This window comes from Nipponia nippon, unplaced genomic scaffold (genome assembly GCF_047370975.1).
Source record: "Nipponia nippon isolate SJK-2023a ecotype South Korea unplaced genomic scaffold, ASM4737097v1 scaffold_10, whole genome shotgun sequence".
Taxonomy (NCBI): domain Eukaryota; kingdom Metazoa; phylum Chordata; class Aves; order Pelecaniformes; family Threskiornithidae; genus Nipponia; species Nipponia nippon.
Genome location: NW_028262291.1, coordinates 12,694,283 through 12,700,282, shown reverse-complemented (window position 1 = coordinate 12,700,282; position 6,000 = coordinate 12,694,283).

Genomic DNA, 6,000 nt, shown 5'->3' with positions numbered 1-6,000 from the left:
AGGAACAGCTTTACTTAACACAGCAAAAGATCAGGTTTGTTTTAACCGTGTATTAGCAGTCTACCAAAAATTAAGTGGTTATGTTACCTACCAAGTTCCTTTAAGAGGAGCAAAGGTAATAGTTCTAAGTAGCATTACTTTCCTCAAGTATTTTTTAGCCCCAATGAGTGATATTTGGGCCCACTTTTACTGGCATATCACTTCTATGGTTTGCTTCCTCCCTGTGCACATAAAATGGAACAGGCGTGTTTGCTGCATGGTTTCTGGTTGAAAAACAATCAGTATACACATCAAAGGAGATCTTGTTTTAGGTGTGCTGTTTGTGTTTCAAACCATTAGGAATTCTCTCATTGTTACAGGAAAGAACAACATTAATTACATACTAGCTCAAAATAATATTAGCAATAATTACCCTAATAATAGGATACAGTACTTTATTAGCAATTTTTGGTCAGACCACTGGTCCATTTTGCCTTCTGTGCCATCTCTGACAGTAGCTCATGCTCAGCTAATTGAAGAAAGCGCAAGAAAATGTATAACTAAATTGTTTTGGTTAAAGCAACAAACAATAAGCAAAGGCATCCATATTCTACTGTGTGGATAAAATTCTGTATTATTAATTATTCCACATTTGAGAACATCCATATAACAGATAAGTATGTTACATCATGGAAAGAATGGCCCAAATTTGGAAATTAAAGTAGATACTTGACAGTGCATCCTTTGTACCCATCTTCAGCAGCTGATAATAATTTGGCTAAGTCTGCGTTTGATAAACAAAGCTGTGATGTTCTACTGGAAATACACTTATAGTAATATTAGCAATGGTATTTTCAATGACCAGAGTTCAGCATACTTCATGTTGGCTTCACGTTAACCTCTTTCCTCAGTGCTGTTAAATCTAATTCCAAAGAGCGATAATCACATGTCAAATGCTGAGAGTGTTTGAAATCCAGGCTCAGATCCAATTTTACAAACTGGCCCCTTATCCCTTACAGCAGACCAAACTCAATCACCAACCCTGTTCCCCTACCCCCCAAAATTCCAAAATATAGATGTGCAACTTGAATTAGCCACTATTTTCAGAGCACTTTGAAAACCAAAGACTCTTTCCCTTTTGGCTTTAATTATATCACAGCACCTGCAAGTATTCTAGGCACCTCTAGGGAACAAGTTAACACTGATCATTTCTGCTTCTCAAAAATTTCTCATCTAAATTTAGACATGATCAGACGAGTAAAGGTCAAAACCACAAAACAGGGAGTGAGACAAGTATAAAGGGAGATTTTGGTGAACAGATAACACAACTGCTCAAAGGAAAGCAAAGGAGATTAGAAGTCTTCCTTTGCTACTTGAGATGAGGGTGTATGGGATCCAGTTCCACAGCCTGCTTACCTGCAATTCTTCCCATTTGCAGCATGAGCTTTCCTACACTCCACTCTGTCACAGATACCTGCCTTTTTCCTTTCTAATTCTTTGATCATCTGTCCAACAGGTGAGTATGCACTAAGCTGCTTGCACATGCTGTTTTGATCTTTGCTTCACAGTGACATCAACTCATTGCTGTGTTAGGCACCAAGTACCAGCCAGGGCTTGCTTTTCCCCTGCATCTCTCTACTTTTTGACACCCATAGCCTTCATAATCTCTGTTCATCCTGGCTTGGTGAGAAGAAAATATATACAAAGGTTAATCTAAAATCCTAACTTCTTATATACACCAGTGAGAGCAGTAATACAGTCACTTGTAATTTCAAGTGTCACTGAAGGCCTCACTCCACTTTCATGTAACTCAGACTGATAATGAAAATTAATAGAAATCAATGGGCTGGAATTCCAAGATAAACTGAAGGATCTCGGTCTGTTTTGGTTGCACATACTCATTTTTCAAATAAAGTTATCAAGTTGTCTTGAGATACCATCATCAAATAAGGAAAGCTGTCCTTATCTCAAGTATTACATGAATTTAATTTAAAACAATATACATATGCATAACGTTTCACTGTGAAATGGTGCATAGGTCTGAGAAAAGAAAAAGTGGAAAAGTTGCACAGAGCTGTGTTTTCAGGAAATATTTGAATATAATAAGGCAACATGCATGCAATGTCCTAGGACAGGGGAGAAATATTTTTAAACTGAGGCCTTTCTGACAACAGCTAAAAATTTTGTGGTAGTCCATAGCAAGTTGCTAGGGTACACATGACCTTATTGGTAGCAAGTTGCTAGGGTACACATGACCTTATTGACAGCAATATTTAGTTTTGATAGCAAAAATGGAAAATCTGCTCACATGACAAAAATCTGTGTGCAGTATTCTTTGAACTAAAACACATTCAGTATCACAGGAAATAGCTACATTTGGTTTTTATTCCTAGGCTGAGAAACCTGTCACATATGCCACTGTGCGGTCAGGTGTGTGGTTTTAACAACTGAAATAATAATTGATAAAAACTAGTTTATCTTAAAAATTATTTTCTCTACAGAAATGTGTGTCACTAAAGAGACAAAGTCTCAGAAGACTATTTCTGCAGGAAGAAGAGAATACAAAGCTTAGATATTTTAGTGTGTAAAACAGATGTCTGATTGCTGTAGCAACAGTATGATACTTTCTGAGATTGTAATAAGACCTATAGCCTGTCCTGGCACTGCTAGTGTACAAAATACACACAGTGGTCAATGACATGATTCTACATACCATAACTAACTCCTCAATTTATTCCTGGCTCTGGTTCATTATCACTTGATGGGATATTTTCCAGGTTTTCAGGCATTGCTACATACTCGTAGCAGAAAAGGAGACTTACTGAAGCTTTCCTTTGAGTCAGGAGCCTGAAGTGGAAGAAGCCAAGTTAATTTTTACTTGGATTTTGACCCTTTTTTTTTTTTTTTTGGTCAGAAAACAGTTTTAAAGCTGAAGAAAACTAGTCGTTTTGAGTAAAGTAAGGAAAGCAGAAGAGATTTTTGAACTTAATTTCCTTTTACTTTAAAGCAAATACATGAATTATTGACACTCTAATTCAGGAGGCACTAGGAGCAAGCTGGATATTTTAAATAAAAGTTCCTTGAAAATTGAAAAGGAGTATCATAAAGAAAAATATCTTACAGGCATCTCAGAGAAACAGGCTGTCCAACTTCATCAAAATTCAATGGTAATTGCGTCACCAACTCTCCAATGTTTTTTTTCAAAATTCCAATCTTAAATCATTTGCCTGCACGAAACACTAAAAAGATTTGAATGCTTTATACTAAACAATGTAAGCATTTTTGATTAAAAAAATGTTAGTGTAAGCATTGCTTCAACTATTGCATTAAAATATTTGCCAGTGATAATCTGAGCACAGCAGAAATAAAAATCAAAGTTTTAACTATTGTAGCACAAAAACAATGCCACATATGCAAAACCTGAACACGTAAGTATTTAAACATGAGAGTGATTTTACCTGTACTATAGCTTACTATATTGAGCTTAATTCATAATTATACACAATTTTATGAAGTTATCATTTTGAACTTACTGGAGGTCTTGATGTGAATAGAATTTTGAACTCATTGGCACTGCTGATGAAGATGGCCCATAGCCAGCGTAACCTGGCAAAGCCATCAATGCTGTCAGTGAGATACTCATTTCTTGAGCTACCTGATGATTTCTCCTTATTGAGAAAGCATTTGCACAGAACACTCTTCCTGGGTGTTAAATTCAAAGCAGTCTCATCTGTCCATCATTAAACAGGGATGTTGTACCTAGTATGAATTTTAGACAATTAATGGAGACTTTTAACACAAAGGGACACTACAAGTTTTGGAGGTCCTGTTTGGTGACAGGCTGAATGGGTTTGAAATATAAGAATCCTTAGTGAGTCGAACAGTGAGAGAAATTCATTAAACAATGTATACATTGATATTTTGTCAATAGACGTTGATAAATATGTCATCAATAAAAAAATCTTAAAATAAACCAAGACTACGCCTCAGGTTCTTCTAGGTGAGTATGAGGGGCAGTAAGAAGTACCATTCAATACCTGAAACAACTGCTACCTTCATATCTCCTTCCAGGATAATACTGTGGTCCTTTTACCCCTATTTCTATCTTCTATTATTGCCTGTTTTACAGATAAAAGTATAGGCTCTCTATGGATCTCCTAGAAGACACATAAACAAAACATCTTTACCAAAGAGTAGGCAATGGACAACAGCAACAGTAAACTTGCCACAATCAAGCAATATTTCCGATTCATAAATGTGCTAATTCTGTCATGTAAGCAAAATTTGAAGAGAAAGGAAGAATCTTGAACTATATGGTGCAACCTGAAACTGGACGAGATGCAATTTCCCATTGGATGTTGACAACAAGCAATATTTTAGAGAAGCAGAGATCAATCAGATTAGACCATCATGAAAAAGATAAGTAAGACAGAATTTTGGCTAGACATGACCAGTAATCTGGAATTATAATTCAGCTGCCACTAGCCCATCTCCTGGTTTGTAGGGTCTGCATAGAGATCAAGGTATAAACAAATTATGTTGAAGAGTCTGCCTTTAAAACACAGTTTTTACCTTTTGTTCCAAGATTTGGTTTTGAGAAGTTTCTAGGAGTCTATGGAGTCCACATATGAAATCAAATATCTCAGCTTAAGAAAGACTCTTTGTCTTCTCAGGAATGACTCAGGTGAGCATTATGACAATCTCAACTCATTAAAAACTGTGTTTATTTCATAGTTGCTTGCTAAACCAGAAATGACATCAGTGTTCAGTCCCTTCAGCTCTTGACGGGCAGTCTTGTGATGAAGGAGAAACTTCCATAATTGTCACTGGTAAGAAGGGAAGTTAGTATCTGGGTTTTAATTACTGGACTGCGATTGTAGATAAAGATGGTAGCCATAGTTGACTACACTTAATTGATTTTCTCTTACAATGTTGAAGAGCACTGAATTAGAGATAAAGAATTGAAGAGTCTCTTTGGGTGAAAAGTCATATCAGCTTAGACTGGAAATGTCTACAGCAGAAAAATAAAAAAGGTAGAATTAGTCTTTGGAGATTTTGTATTATGCAAAAAGAAAGACAAAAGCAATTCTTATCCACAGTATTTGTATTAGTAATCCATTCCTTTGAGAGGCTAGCTGGAATAGTAAGTAAAGAGAGGAAACAATAGTGAACTTGCAGCATTCTTATTTGACAGTCAATTAAGAAAAAGTTGTATGAAAAAAACCTCAAAGATGAAAATTTCCTAAATGAGAATGGGGACACTAATACTGCCTTTGGCTTGCACAGTAGCCAAATCTGGGAAGAAACGGATCAAATACAGCCAAAACCCGAGAAAGTAGGTGCAACAGTGGTACTCAGCATGAACTTTAGCATAACTGGGGAACTGGTAGATTCATTTCAGTTTTCTGACTCCCCAAAGCAACCACAGGATAATCATGAACAGACAAAATATTTGGATGATCACAAATATGAAAAATGAGAAATGTGGTGCAGCCACTTCGACATACTCCAAGAATATTACAGGATGAAAAGGCAAAACGACGGTATTTGGACAAGATCACCACATTTTTGTTATGTCTGCAATTCACAAAATAGCAGATACAAATAACGTGTGTGGGATGTGATACCAAATTCTGAACATTTGTTCCTGGGTCTGTTAGCTGTTTGTGTATTATTACATAACCAGTGACCCACACATGTGGCATGCTAAGTATTTTATTATTTAGTATACTAATTCTAAAGTTCCATCAAAAGTAAGGATTTGTATAGAAAATACTTGTATGTTAGATAGGAAAGAGAAATTACTAAATATAATATACCAGTAACAACTCTTCAAAACTCAAACTCAGTTCATCCCGCCACCTATTATGCGGGCATTTTGTTACTGACCACAGAGAAGGGCAAGCAATCGTGTTCCCTTATGTAAAGCCCCTGATAATACTCTCTCTTTTCTACAGTAGGAATGCTATCATACACAGTATGGGAATAGCAATATGACACACCAGAGGGAGCACATGTTTA